Source organism: Lissotriton vulgaris, chromosome 7, assembly GCF_964263255.1.
Source record: "Lissotriton vulgaris chromosome 7, aLisVul1.2, whole genome shotgun sequence".
Classification (NCBI taxonomy): domain Eukaryota; kingdom Metazoa; phylum Chordata; class Amphibia; order Caudata; family Salamandridae; genus Lissotriton; species Lissotriton vulgaris.
Window position 1 is genome coordinate 625,161,606 of NC_141695.1, and position 15,585 is coordinate 625,177,190.

The window sequence follows — 15,585 nt, forward strand, 5'->3', positions numbered from 1 at the left end:
ACCCCATCGGTCCTGGAGCCTTCCCCCCACACTCACAGCAAGCGCATGTGTCACCTCCTCCATTGTAAACCGGAGGTCGAAATACTGAGTCGTGGACCACTGGTAGTTGCCCCATGAGGGTTTAGGCTGTGGGTAGCTTGGTTAGGGGCTAAATTGTATACTCCCTAGAAGTGGCCGATCCACTGCTTCTCGGCTATAGCAGCCTCTATTGATGGCCCTTCCCCGGAATTCAGGAAAGGTGCTTTTACAACCCTCCAGAATGCCAGACTATTACCCCTTATGGAGGCTTCATGTAGAGATTCCCACGCTTCATTTCTTAGTGTTGTTTTTTCCCCTAATGGCCGCTCTATATTCTGCTCTCACCTTTCTTATTTTTGCAGCATTTTTAGGGTGCTTATGCAGTTTTTGTTTTAGTTTGGAGTATGCATGTGTGCACTTCGATTTAAACCAGCCGCCATGTGTTCTTTTACTCTTCACCCTAACAAACAGCGACTCCCTAACAGCCTTTGTGATTGTCTGGAAGGAGGAAATGATGCTAACGGGGGTAACCGCCTCACTCAAGCAGGTCTCAAAAGCTGGTCGACACTTGTCTATCAGTTTTTTAGTAATCTCTGCCAGGTTCACCATCGACCAGCAAAGACTATATCCATTTATCTTATCAATAACAATGTCAGATAGGGCCCGGTCGATTGCATCTTGCCTGTGCGGTTTACTGCTGAAAATTTGAACTGAGAGACAGAGTGGAAAGTGGTCACTCAAAGCGATCTCATCCACATAGAATGAGTTTAATCTATGGGCATAGCTGTTCAATACAAGGATATAATCGATAGTCGAATGACAGCCTCTTCCATTAAAAGTAAAGGGCATAGGTGTATTTTTATAGGTTAATTCATTAGCAAAGCCCAAAGTCATACTAATAATCAAGTTATTATATAAGTCCCCCAGAGCGGAGTGGCAAAAATGGGTGTTACTAATGGCTTCTTCAGCCTTACTTGGACATTAACTACAATTGAAATCCCCTGCCATTATCACCATCATGTCCCTGTGAGTTTTACTCAACAGCGCCTGCAGGTTGTTAAGTAATAGTGTTAGAGTGCTGTGTACTTTATCTGGGGGAGTATTGTTATAGAAGTTTATCTGTAAAATCATGTGGTTTGCCTTAACATGAATTAAAACAAATTGGTAGTAGGGTTCCTCGCTCATTAGCTCTATTTTCTCCACTGTTAGCGTATTAGATATGTAAGTTCCAAGTCCCCCTTTCGCTCTACCACTCCTACCTTCTCCTGCCTTCTACAGCTGGAGTGTGGAATGTTTTAAAACCAATAATGTGCATTACCTCCTTTGTCCATGTTTCCTTAGGAAATATAATATTGTGATTCAATACAAAATCCCCAAATAGGGGGTTCATCAATTTGGACAGTAACCCAGCAATATTCCAGGAGGCTAAATCACAGAATGTTCCCTCTGCTATAGGGTAGGAGGTTGCTGAACCTACTGGAGTGATTAGTCTACTTTCACAGGTAGATGGTGCTCGTTCTAAGTTGTTGGCAACTATTGGATCATTAGAAATCATCAGGGTTAGATGTGTACTAGCTGTAACCTGTGACTCTGTAGTAAGAGGATTTGGTTGAACCAAAGACATCCTATTTTTATTGTTATATACCTAAGTGCTGCAATGTCTATTGGTACTGCAATATCTATTTGCACCGTCCTCAGTATTTGGGGAGAATCGTGAAGAGGGGGCCAGTCAATCTTGGTCTTCTAGGGAGCCAAAGATGACATAGCGGTTGCTCAGTGGGATGTTACATCTGGATCACTCACTTCTTGTAGTTGGTTCTCCAACAGAGTGAAATCTCACGGGTCGAGGAGGTTGATAGAAGTATCCCAGGGGCAGTATGTTTATATTCTGGGAGGAGATAAACTGATATCCTACCATATTGAGAATGGATTGAACTAGTCTAGGTGATCTAAAAGTTATGACCAGACAGTCACCTGCTAGTGACTTGCTCGACTTACCCACCCATGGTATTCTGCGCGCCATCTTAAACTCAGAAAAGAGACATTAGTCAGCTCGGTCCTAATGGACAACATGTGAAGTGACTTGTTCCTTAGAGCTGACCAATGCTCAGCGGTGTTATGTGGAAGAGGCAGTAAGTTTGCCAGGACTACTGTATAAGCAGTAGCTTCTGGAGGAAGGTGTAGGTTGAGGTTTCTATCTGTATGAGAGCCCTGATAGTCACTAAGTATGTTCAGGTCTAACTGTCCTTGGTCCACCTGTGGTACATCCTTTCACTGTGTATAAGACATTCAGGGGTGTGGGGCGAATACTATTCCCCAAGGGTGGGCCATCAGGTTGCAATAGTTGCCTTGGCTGATCTAAAGTGCTGGGCAAAGCTCTTGGCATTGAGGGCTGAGTCTGAGCTTGTGCCCCAGCCGTGTTAGCATGCACACCGGATGATACACCTGCCGTTTTAATAGCTGCTAAGCTGTTTCCCTTTTCCGCCTACTAAGTGTGGCATTCCCCCTCCATATGTATTGTGGCCTCCTGATGTAATATTAATGACAGACCCTTCCAATTTAATCAGCCTGTTCTCAATCGAGGCTAGTTTGTGGGCCAGAGGATCTATTAGTGCAGTTACCATTGCCGTGAGCTTTTTCCAGAAAGCATCTTCCTGTACGGGAGGTAGGGAACTGGCTAATGTGGTTGGCAGTTGTGTTGAAAGGGACCCATTACTAGTACCTTTTTCAATATTACTAGTTTTTGGTCTGGTGACCTTTAGGGTATCCACTTTCTGACTTTGTCTTCTTAGAGGGTGATCCTTGCTGTTGTTGTGGCGTGTGGCAGCTCTCTGACCCCTAGTTGTTACAGGTGAGCTGATTATTACGCTTATTTGTGCGGTGGAGGGGGTACAACCTGTCTCAGTGTCCAGGGTAGAATCTGCAGGGGAAGGGGTTTTATCATTAATAGATTGTAGGAAGAAATAAGGGGCATATTATCGGTCGGTTTATTTGGTGGCACCTGGGGTTCTAGCGAAAGTCTACGCTCTGTGAGCTCTATCTCATGTATATAGGCTGATTCTGCTCTCAGGAGAAAGGCATCTAAAGTACCCACAACCCCCTGCCCTGTAACAAACTGGCATTTACTCATTGCCAGGGGCATTACTGCTTATGAAAATAGGACACAGGGTTTTCCCACTAAAACCCTCAAGTAGTTGTAAAGTACCTCAAATTCCAGATGTTAGTGGTAGGGCCCAGCCCAGCCTCTGACAGTCTCTGACAGGCTCAGATGAGCCCGCCCTTGGCCCAGCACGCCTGCGCGCGTCCCGCAAAGCGGGATGCAGCGCCCGCTTTTGAAGCTCCTCCTGGTGCTTCCTTGTGACGCTGGTCTCATCGCGCCTTCCCGGGAATGTTGGGAGTTGTAGTCCCTGTTACCAGTGCACTGGTTGTAAATGGCCGGCCAAAAGGAGAGACAAGCTTTGCGTTGCAGTCCCCTCGGACCGTTCTTGGAGCTGGATTCAGGACAAAAGTGATGCAGGTGGCGAAGCAGCAGTGCGGGACCCCAGGATTCTTACATTCTGAATCCTGATTTTGTGCTTCTCCAGACTAAGCACTCTGAAAAATGCCTCACAGTATGGATTACGTGAAACCTACACCTCATAGTTCCCTTTGTTTTATGTAATGTTTGCTATACACAGATTTACACATGTATGATTCCTTGTCTCTGTATTTGTGTGTAATGTAAAGTGCTTGAGACCCAACACTGGTATGAGAAGCGCTATAAAACATTTAAAATACATGAGACGGGTTACTGGGGGATAAGAAGCCTTGTTGGAGGGTGATAGGGAATCATTAAAGGGTCCCAACAAAGACTGTTAAATCCTGGTGCACTCTAATTTATTCACTCTGCTTTTAAAGCTAATACAATTGAATATATATCATGAAAATATTTTCCCACAAATTTTCTAGAAGCGAGGACCTCTCTCCCCTGAGCCCCATTTATGACTGTCAGGCTCATTCTCTATGCTCACTCGCCACAGGGCACTCATGTCAAACTTATAAACTCCACTTCTTTCAAACGTCATCAGCCGCCATTGACACACACAGTAGTTATAATTAGGGCCACATTTCCATGGGCAATTAACTTTTTGGGGTTTGGTGAAAGATTTAGCCCATCTGAATTCACCATCTTAGGATTCGGAGGCCCAGTTCCCAGGTCCTTCAAAATAAAATAAGATATAAGGGAGAAGGGTAGGCATACTTTGGCCCCATGGCTCAAAGAAGGGCCTGTGGAGCCACATTTACAATATTTGTTTTTGGGAGTGGCTCAGTGGATCCACAGATCAAGCCTGAGCCTGAGGGTGGGAGCTGTCTGCAGACCAGGCCCTGTGGCCAACTGACACCCTGCGCGGCAATGGGCATCTTACTTTACATTAAAAAAATGAAGAAATTCATTACAAAGAATAAAGTGATGTTTCAGTTAAATATTGTAATAATATCCTACTTTACATAAAAAAAAACTTTTGAAATTCACTGACAAAATCAATGATTAAAGGGACGGAATACTAAGTTGAAAATGTCAGTCAAAACATAAAGTTTTAAACTAACAAAACCTCTGATATTCATCAGTTATAATTATCTCAACTAACTATAACTAATACCCTAAAGTAACCTTAACTCACACCCTCGCCTTGAACTTCTTTTTCACTCACACATCACTGATAACGTGTTCAAGGACTGCATTGATAACCTTCCTAATGATATCTGAAATTACATGATGTATAACTACACTGTGGATGGCGACTTCTGGTAGGCAGTGGCAGCCAGTGCCCTCTCAGCCCTTTGCTCCAAGCACAAATCTGCTTTTTTTATTAAATGCAAAAGAGAAAGTTTAGAGGAGAATACATGTGAAAAGAAATTTGTTGCAGGACACTTTTTTATCTTTCAGTCCCCTTCAAAAAGAGTGTTTTTTACTGCACAAAAGAGTGATAGAGCGCAGGTTTGCTCTGTCGGTTGTAGGGGTGCATTACAATTGTGAAGAATTTGTGCCCGCATATTATTTTTAACTGTGTTAACATTGGGTTAGTCGAACAAGTATTGTAATAACATAAAGAGTGAAGTGTTAGGAATATTTCAATGTAAACGTGAAGAAGTTAATGTTGCACTCCATATGATTAGTAGAAAATAATAACGTGTAGCAGTCGTAGATGTAGTTATCGAACATTTATACTATGGATGATTATTCCCCTCAAAGTGTGACAACAGAAGTGCCCTACGGCTCCACTTTGAGCCCCTTCCTTTTCAATATATATCTCACCCCGCTCATTCAGCTGGTGGAAGGGTTGGGGGCTAAGATCATCTCTTATGCTGATGATACCCAGCTCCTCTTCACTTGGGAAAAAAATGACTCATCCACTTCTCGAGCGAGAACATGCCTTACGGGTGTCTTTCAATGGCTCCATTCCCTGCAACTCAAGTGTACCGTGGACAAATCCGAGATTGTTTTATTTGGAACTTTTCTCCCCAGTTTAGGGAATCACTCCAGACGCGGCCCGTGGAGGGAATTGCGGTGGGGCTGAAAGGCGGGCGGGGGAGGGGCCGGTTGGGAAATGCTAAAAACCGGCATATGGCTAATTGGAGGTAAGTAAACAATTTTGTTAGTAAAACAAATTTCATAGCGCAAGCTGCATCGCATTTTGCGATGCAGGGCACGCTACGAAATTCGTTGACCAAATTCTGTAGGGCTGAATTGTGTTCTTTCCCTGGAAGCTCTTGTATTAGACTTGCTAGTGAATAATGCGCATGTGGAATTTGTTCTTTCTCACGTTTCTGATTCAGGTCGAGAAATTCATCCATGTTAGGTAGAATAATCTTTGTTTTTAGGAGTTAGGCTTAGAGAGGAGGGGATACATTGAATGGTGATACTGATAACTGGGAATGGCCGTACTTTCTCTCCGGAGAGAGCCTGGGACTTAAGGTCATCTAGCCAAGGCCTGGGAGCATTACTGCTGTATGGTAAGTTACACACAAGGAGGTGGCTTGCTTGGATGGGGGGATGTCGTATTGCATTCTGGGACAATACTTGCAAGTTCCGTTGAATTTAGGAACAGAGTCGGGGGACTATCGCCTTGCCTTGAGAGAGAGAGCATCTTAGAATGAGCTCTGTAGCTTTATGCTACTTGGTCCATTCAGAGTGAAACGTACTTCTTTTGAAACTTTCGCCTGCTGACACCTTTTCAAAACTTGCCTTAGGGGAAATGCTAAGTAGGGGTGTCACGTTAGTGTAGTGTAGGAACAGCCTTATGCTCTTTAACTACGAACCTCCAATGAAGGGAAATTTGGACCTAGGAGCAATAATCTTTTGTGTTCTTATCCTGGACCTAGTTATTCTGTGCATGATGCACCGTCTTAACTTCACTCATAGGTTTGGTTTTGTATTTGTTCCGATGTATTTCTACACCCTGATTTGTAGGTGCTGGATGTATGTCAGACTAGTTACAACGCATGCTTTTACAACGCATGCCTTTCCCACGCAGGTTTTACAACGCAAGTCGTTACAACGACTTGCGTTGGGGGACGCTGGATAGTGAATAGTTTAATTTACTATTCCAACTCCAGCCCCCGTGGATAGTAGGGAAGGTTTTGGATAGTAAATTAAACTATTCCCTATCCTACAGCGTCCCCCAGCGCAAGTCATTGTAACGACTTGCGTTGTAAAAGTTGCGTGGTAAAGGTACTGCGTGGTAAAAGTTGCGTTGTAAACGCTGTTCCCCGTAGGTTCTTGTATGTCCAATTGTTTCTGGCTTTGCAATAAATGAACTAACTTAATTGGGAGTCTATGATTTTTTTCAGAGACATATTTCATTGGAACTGAATTAATCAATTGGCTAATAATATTCCTCTCCTTCACACTTTTGCAGAGAACGACGGAGATTGATGGTCGGCGAAAACAGCAGTGAATGGAGGAGTGAGTATTAATAGGGATGAGTCATGTGTTAGATTGCTGTGATGGTTGGATTGTGTGATGTCTGACAGAGTTTGTGTGAAATCCGAGGGGATGTGGTTTCGGGCCAGACGAGGTCCAAGAGTATTGTTTTCCGTTTCAGGCTCTGAAGTAGCCTAAGATCCCGGGATATATTTGTGGTGTAGAAAACACTGGTTTGTTGTGATTGTCCGACCCTTGGTTTGAAGGGATGATGTGGGGAGCCCTCGGCAACCCACTGAAACAGGGATCTTTGTGTGAGTGGGAAGTGTGAGGATCGTGTGGGAAACCTATGTACAGGGGTTGACCATATCAATGCAGTTGGCCAGTGCAGGTCGAGGGTCGCTGTGTGTGAATGTACTTGAGTGATTGAATTCTAGCGATCTTTTAGAAAGAAAGACAACTACTTGTTTTGATGATTGCGTGAGAAAATGCGTACGGAGAAATTGTGCAGGAGGGTGAACCGCTCTGAAGAGGAAAAGGTGAGTGTGTCGTGCTGCAAAAGGTCTATTGGTGTAACGCGGCGCTGGGATTGGTTGGTGATCATCAGGAAGTTGATATGAGGAATTCTTGTTGGTTTAAGATTTGATTTAATCATGCAATGCTTTAAGGTATGACAAGACCTCTGCAGGGGAGACAGGGGAGTGGTAACTTGAGTGGGTAAGGAAGCACTGCCCAAGGATACACCAGCACATTATAAGGCAACAAATGTAGGGCTCCATACTATTGTTTAGGTTTAGATTTGGCACAAAATCACAGAAAAAGCGGGATATTTGGCTTTTCTATGTTATGGTTAATTTCAATTGCTATATCAGTTGAGGGGAGTGATGGGGTCACTACGGCCTCCAGCTAGACCAACACAGTTTAAGGCATTAGATGCGTGGATGTGAGCAGCACAGGCAAAGAACAGGGAAAATGTAAAGGGAAGATGGACAAAGCAATCAAAGCATATCAGGATTTGAGATGGATGCACAATGAAAGAGATGGAGAGTAGACACTTTTGAGGAAGAGAGATTGTATCCATTACTGGTAAAGGGGGGAGAAACTCAGAATGGAAATAGCAGAGGCAATGGAGATGATGAGAGTGATACTGGTGATAGCATGTTAAATAGACTACTAACAGAGCGTCCGCCACCATATAATCCACATTACAAGGAAGGAAGGCGAGAATTGGCAAATGCAGTGAGTGCAGAGAGGCTGGTAAGAGCACAGACAGGCCTTAATGCAGGTGTAGTGCAGACAATTTAAATAGGAGTGGAAGGAATAGGGATGCCAGTATTAGGAGGTATCAGGATCAAGTGGAGTCAATGCTGCTGTAGGGTTGCCTGAAGCCCTTACGGTACCGGCCACCCTCGGACCTGTAGTCTCTGTGTATGACCCAAGTTTAGTAGCAAATGCAAGTCAACAGCAACCAAGGTCGAGAGCAGGGGTCAGCACAGGGGGGAATGTGACAATGGATGGAAACAGTCCATTTTTGGTGCCTGTAGAAGCTAGTACCTCGTTGCCAGCAACTGCAGATCCTTCGAGAGTATGTGTTGGATCTATTACCATACTGTTGGACCTGGGTTTACCAGTCCACATAGGGTAGCTTGGCACAAAGTAGGAAGGCCTATCCCAAAGGCATATATGTTAGGTTTGCATCACACCCTTCAGTAACTCAGCGTCCATCCATCCAAAAATAACACTACACCAGTTTTGGAAAAATACGGGCTGTTTTATAAAAATATTCAGTTGATAGGTTCTCTTTCAATTAGGTTCTCAGTTGCTTCTTAATTCATTAGAGTAGAATTTTAGACATTTCTATTGGATCACCTGTACTCATAAAAGCATAACATGTCATTAGATTTCATTACTTAAGCAGACTTCGTTTTGACATGACATTAGAATGTAAGGTAACAGTGAAAAATCCTTCTCCATCAAAATCTCATTTCTATGCAAAAATGCGAGCTATAATCCGTATAAGCTGTTCTGTAGCAATTCACACATTAGAAAACCAATGCTGTTGTATGCGTTAAATACCAAGCAGAGAATGCCTAAAAGTAATAGCTTGTAGTTATCAGTACAATACACTCACTAAATGAAGGCAATTCAAGGATTAACTTGACAGTGTAGTATGATTCACACAGTCAGACCAGCATAGCTCTTCCCTTCTCCAAACCAACCAACATGCCAGTTCTAAACAGCAGCAATCAGCCAGTGTCCGTTTCTCAGCCCTCAGTTCCTTCTCAGCAAGGAACTCTCCATGGTACACCCCTGTTGGTCTTCTTTCCCTGGGCCCACCATTTACTCTTTCCTTCTGGGGCCAGGGGGTCTGTCCAGTTCAAGTTCGATAGAGGGATCTGAGTGCGACGCCTCCCCTCCCACTAAGCCCTGCACCCTGCTTACTTTAAAGCGTGATGTTCAGTCAGGCTCTGACCGGCGTACCAGGGATCAGAACTCCTCGATGTCTGCCAACTCCTGAATCACTGTAGGCAGTTCGCGCTCTGGTTTCCGCCTTCCCAGCGGTCTCCGCTCAATTTCCTCACACGCCCCACTGAGGGTCAACTCCTCCCTCGGGTTCTCCGGCCCCGCCTCACCTTCCGGCGCTCTTCTCTCCAATGCCAGCCGGGGGTCCACTCAAGCCTCGGCAAACTGGGAACCAGTCCTGAGGCGGCGCTTCCCCCTCCGTCAACGCCGGCCCAAGGGACCCTCACGACAGGGGGACTAGTGCTCAAACGGCACCCACGTCGCGCCCCTCACAGAGGCTCAACCCGGGCTGACGGCAAAGCGTCTACGGAGACGTCAAGAGCGCGGGACAGCCCAGGTCTGCGGCAATGGATCCACTCACTGCCCCATACGGAGGTAAGCTCTGGTGAGAGGGGTAGAGACAGCTAAGTAGCCATAGGCGCCAGGGCTCCAGGTGACCACCCGAGTGAAGGGAAATGTGAAAGGAGTCCCAGTCTCTGAGGGAACCCCTCCGCCCTGACACTAAAGTCTACTAGTTAGGGGGGGATGTCTCCTCGGAAGGGCCTGATTTCTTGACAACAATCCCCGATTTTAGTCAGTTCCTACCACTCTTACTTGTGAGCTTCACTTGGATCTGGTCCAGCACCACTTGCTGGAGTAGAGGACACCCTTCACAGGAACCTCACATAAGATGTACGGTATCAACTCCGCTGGGTCAGATCTATGGTCAAGGGGGGCCGTCAAGCAGTAAAGGAAAAGCAGCCCCCGGAGGCTGTCAGATCTTTTCCCACGCGCCCTCCTCCTCAGACCTCAGCCTGGACTCCAGCTTGCTCTAGCCCGGTGTGTCCTCTGACTCCCCTTACTCCACTTAAAATGGCCGCCCAACATTCCAATATTTATAGCCCAGGACCAGAGGGTCCAGAGTGGACCAGAAAGTTCTGGAACTCCTCATAATACCCAATGACACCAGGCTCTGAGGTAACAGTTGTGGCAGTTGGATACCGCCATTTTGTGGGTCTGGTAGATTCAGTCAGAAAGGCACCTAGGATGAAAAACTATAAGGTCAAGGAGTACCTAACCCCTAGGTCAACACCCAAACACTCCAGTGGACATAAAAATGAAAGATTTGAGGGGCAAAAAGGGGACAAAAATAAATAAATGACACAGGGACCACCCAAAGGGCTGACAGGTCTAACACGTGTCCCCCCCAGCTGAAAGTGGGGAGAGCTACCCAACCCCTTGAGAGTCCTCATCACTAAGGCGGAAATACCTAGAGAGACCGTCTGCATTGACGTGGTCCACTCCAGGCCGATGTTCCACCCGGAAGTCCATTTCCTGTAGGGAGATGGACCATCTCAACAACTTGGGATTTTCTCTCTTCATTTGCATCAGCCAACGAAGGGGTCGGTGGTCGGTCTGAACCAGGAAATGCGAGCCAAACAGGTATGGCCGCAACTTCTTCAGAGGCCATACCACTGCAAAAGCTTCCCGCTCAATTGCACTCCACTTCTGTTCCCGGGGAAGCAGTCTCCTAGATAGGAAGACAACAGGCTGATCCAGACCCTCTTCATTGAGTTGCGATAACACTGCCCCAATGCCATGCTCTGATGCGTCTGTCTGGACAATGAACTCCTTGGAGAAATCTGGGGCCCTCAGGACCGGTGCTACACACAATGCTTGTTTCAGCTTCTCGAAGGCTTGCTGACAAGCCTCCGTCCAGACTACCCGTCGAGGTTGCTTCTTGGATGTGAGCTCAGTGAGGGGCGCCACAATAGTGCCATATCTCTTCACAAAGCGACGGTAGTAACCTGTGAGGCCCAGGAAAGCTCGGACCTCAGTTTGGGTCTTGGGGGACTCCCAGGCCATGATTGCCTCAATCTTTGCCTGGAGGGGCTGCACCGCTCCCCTGCCCACCAAGTGCCCCAGGTACACAACCGGCCCCTGCCCGATCTGACATTTACTGGTCTTGATTGTCAAGCCAGCCTGTTTCAGGGCCTGGAGAACAGCTTGCAAGTGACACAAATGGTCCCTCCAACTGCTGCTGAAGACGCAATGTCATCCAGATAAGCAGCGGAGAAAGCTTCCATTCCAGAGAGGACCTGGTTCACCAGCCGCTGAAAAGTGGCAGGGGCGTTCTTGAGCCCAAAGGGCATCACACAGAACTGGTAGTGGCCCTCAGGCGTGGAGAAGGCTGACCTTTCCTTTGCTCCATCTGTAAGGGAGATCTGCCAGTACCCTGAAGTAAGGTCAAAGGTACTCAGGTATTGGGCAGCTCCCAGCCGGTCAATAAGTTCATCCGCCCTAGGGATCGGATGTGCATCAGTCTTGGTCACTGAGTTCAGTCCCCGGTAATCCATACAGAACCTCAGTTCTGGAGTGGTGCCCGGTGGGGCAGCTTTTGGTACTAGAACCACCGGACTGGACCAGGGGCTACTGGAAGGTTCAATGACTCCTAGATCCAGCATCTTGGTAACCTCACCGTGGATGCTGGCCTTCACCTTGTCTGACAGCCGGTAGGTCTTAGACTTCACTGGTGGGCTGTCTCCTGTGTCCACATCATGGGTACACAGGTGGGTCCTTCCCGGGACAAGGGAGAACAATGAGGAGTAGTGCTCCAAGACCTGGCGGCAGTCCTCTCGCTGCTCAGGAGTTAGGGATGGGGAGAGAATCACTCCCTCCACCAACCCATCCTTTTCTTGAGACGAAAAGAGATCAGGGAGAGGCTCGCTTTCCGCTTCCTCTGCACCATCAGTCACCATCATCAAGATGACCTCGGGCCTCTCATGGTGGGGTTTGAGGAGATTGGCATGCAGCACCCGTAGGGGCTGTCGAGGGGTCTTAAGATCCACCAGGTAGGTGGCCTTACCCTTCTTTTCCAACACCTCAAAGGGGCCTGTCCAGCGATCCTGGAGCGCACTTAGCTCTCCAGGTTCCATCCCCCATACTTTCTGGCCAGGCTCCAACTCCACCGGGTGAGCGTTGTGGTCATACCACTCTTTCATCACTGCTTGGCTGGCTTCCAAGTTGTCAGAAGCTTGCTTCCACAACTTTGCCATTTGGCTCCGGAAAGCCAGCATGTAGCTCACCACATCCTGGGAAAGCTTCCTGGGAGATTTTTCCCATCCGTCCTTCACCAGGCTGAGAGGTCCACGTATAGGGTGCCCATACAGAAGTTCGAAGGGGCTGAAGCCCACTCCTTTCTGTGGCACTTCCCTGTAGGAAAACAGCAAACAGGGTAGGAGGACGTCCCATTTCCTCCGCAGGCTCTCAGGCAGACTTCTTATCATGCCTTTCAAGGTCTTGTTGAACCTTTCCACCAGACCATTGGTCTGTGGGTGATAAGGAGTGGTAAACCGGTAGGTAACTCCACACTCCTTCCACATAGCCACATGTATGCTGACATAAAGTTGGTCCCCCTGTCGGACACAACTTCCTTCGGGAAACCCACTCGGGTAAAGATCCCCATCAGGGCTCTAGCCACTACAGGTACAGTGACAGTCCTCAGAGGAATTGCCTCTGGGTACCGCGTGGCGTGATCCACCAAAACCAGGATAAACCTGTGACCAGCTGTAGTTGGTGGATCCAATGGCCCCACAATGTTGATGCCCACCCTTTCAAAGGGGGTGCTAATGACAGACAGTGGTTCCAGGGGAGCTTTCAGCTTCACCCCTGTCTTCCCACTGACTTGACAGGATACACACGTCCGACAGTATGTGTCAGATGCCACTTTCATCTGAGGCCAGTAAAAGTGGGGGACAAGCCGGGCAAAGGTCTTGTCCTGTCCTAAGTGTCCTGCCACAGGAATTTCATGAGCCAGTTCTAGAAGAAAGGCTCGGTACCATTGAGGGACTACTAAGGCCCGTGATGAACCGGGCAAAGGTACCGTTGGTTCACTGTAGAGGAGTCCTTCCTCCCAGTAAATATGGTAGTTCCCTGCAACGTTCCCTGCTGCCTGGGCTTCGGCCTGTCGCCTCAGTTCCTCAAGGGTAGGGCACTCCTTCTGGCCCTTACACAACTCCTCCCTGGTAGGCCCTTCTTCCACATGCCACTCAGCAGGGATAGGTAAGTCCTCCAGGGAGACTACTTCCCCCTCCACGGACTTCTGGCCCATAACCGCAGGTGGCCGATCTGTCTCATGGGGCGTGGAAGCCGAAGCAGGCTTCTCTTGTCTTCGGTTCTTTCCCTTTTTGGCAGCGGGCTGGGCCATTGTTCCAGGCTCCAGCCCAGGCGAACTCCCTCTCCGGGTAATCGCAGACCTTGTGCTTGCACAGGCCCAGTCAGGTGTACCCAACATCTTCGAATGAGTCCGGTATTCCACCTCCTTCCAAGCATTGTGCTCCATGTCATTTCCCAACAATCAATCGACTGGCACGGCAGGGCTTACGGCAACTCGGAAGTGAACCTGCAACCCCTTCCCACTCAAAGGGAACCTCGGCCACAGGGTAGTGGCCCAATCTGCCATCAGCCATCGCGGTGGGGTGGAGTACATGGGGAATCACCTGCTCTGGAGACACCAGTTGACTCCTTACCATAGTCATACTGGCTCCTGTGTCTCTCAGAGCCTCCCCTCTCTGGCCATTGATGCTGACCCACTGCCCATACTTGGTAGTATTTGAGGGCACCTGGATCTTAGGAACCATCTCCCGATCTCCCAGGGACACTAAGGTGATACCCGCCCACTCACCCCCCTTATCTTAGGGCAACTCCTCCCCGAGCACTACACTAGCTACTCCCGGGGCTTTTCCTTCAGTGGGAGGGGGTGGTCTCTGTGGGCACTTGACATCTTCCTTATAATGTCCAACACCACCACTCTCAAAGCAGTGGACAACCCTTGGCTGCTGACTTTGGCCAGGATGAGGGTTTCTGGGCAGGTTAGCCTTAGGGGTGAATCCTGTTCCCTTTCCCTGGAAACTGTTTTGGGGCCCTTTTGAGAACTCCCACTTTTTATATTCCCCCTCCTTCTTCTGGGGGGCGCCCTGTCCGGCCCTTTGGGAATACCCTCCAGTCCCCTTTGAGGACACCCGCGTACTTGCCCAGATGTCCGCCTCCTCTGCAAGCTTCCGGGGGTTGGTCAGCTTGCTGTCCACCAGGTGTTGACGCAGCTCGGGAAAACATTTCTCGAGTAGGTGCTCCTTGAGTATAAGGTCATACAACCCCTCATAGTCCCCCACCTTGCTGCCTTGCACCCAGCCCTCTAATGCCTTCTTTGCGTAGTCTAGGAAATCCACCCAATTCTGTGTGCCTAGTTTGTGACTACCCTAAACTTTTGACGGTATTTTTCTGGAGTCAGTCCAAACTTTCTGATTAACATCACTTTCATGGTGGGGTAATGGGTTTGCTCCCCCTGCTCCAGAGCCAAGAGTGTGTCCCTTCCTGCAGGAGGCATGTACTTATACAAGACACCCCCCCAGTGTTTCTCCAAAATCCCATGGGCTCTTAAGGAGACCTCATAGGCAGCTAGCCACTTAGCAATATCATCACCTGCGCTGTAGCTAGTGACTACATCCTTGGGTAAATAGGATCTGGGTTCCCTAGTTATTTCCTTTGTTTCGCTGCCACCATTATCAGGATTGGAAGTCCCTATTTGAAGGGCCTTGAGATCCAGCTCCTTAAGAGTTACTTCATGAGCTAGTCTCCTTCCCTCCTTTTCCAACTCCAATCTAGCTAACTCCCACCTTAGCTTCCTCTCTTCCCTCCTGTCCGTCAGTTCAGCTTCGGTTAGACTCCTCCCCGAGACACTGCTGCCCTCCCTTGAAAGTGTCCTGGGACCTGTCAGTAGGTTCCCCCCCTCAATTTGGTACAACAGCTCTGCTCCAATGACAGTGTCTCTATCAACCTCTTCCTTTTCCAGTTCCTCCTCCAAATGAGCATCCACCCACGCCCTCAAGCTTGTTTGCAGCTCACTTTTCTTGGCACCCTTTTTGTAGAATACCCCATTCCTTTGACAGAAATCCCTTAGTTGGGCCGCAGTATAGGTCTCCATCTCCTCAAGGTTTAATTCCATTATGTGATAGGGTATTAAATGGTACTCAGGAGAGAACAAGGAAGTATATGATGTGAGGACAACCTCCACCCACCACTAGGAGTAAATTTGGAACACAAAATTTTAATCAGGGAGTCCGCAAGGAGAAAACTCCAGGTGTAGGCCTGTGGGGTACACT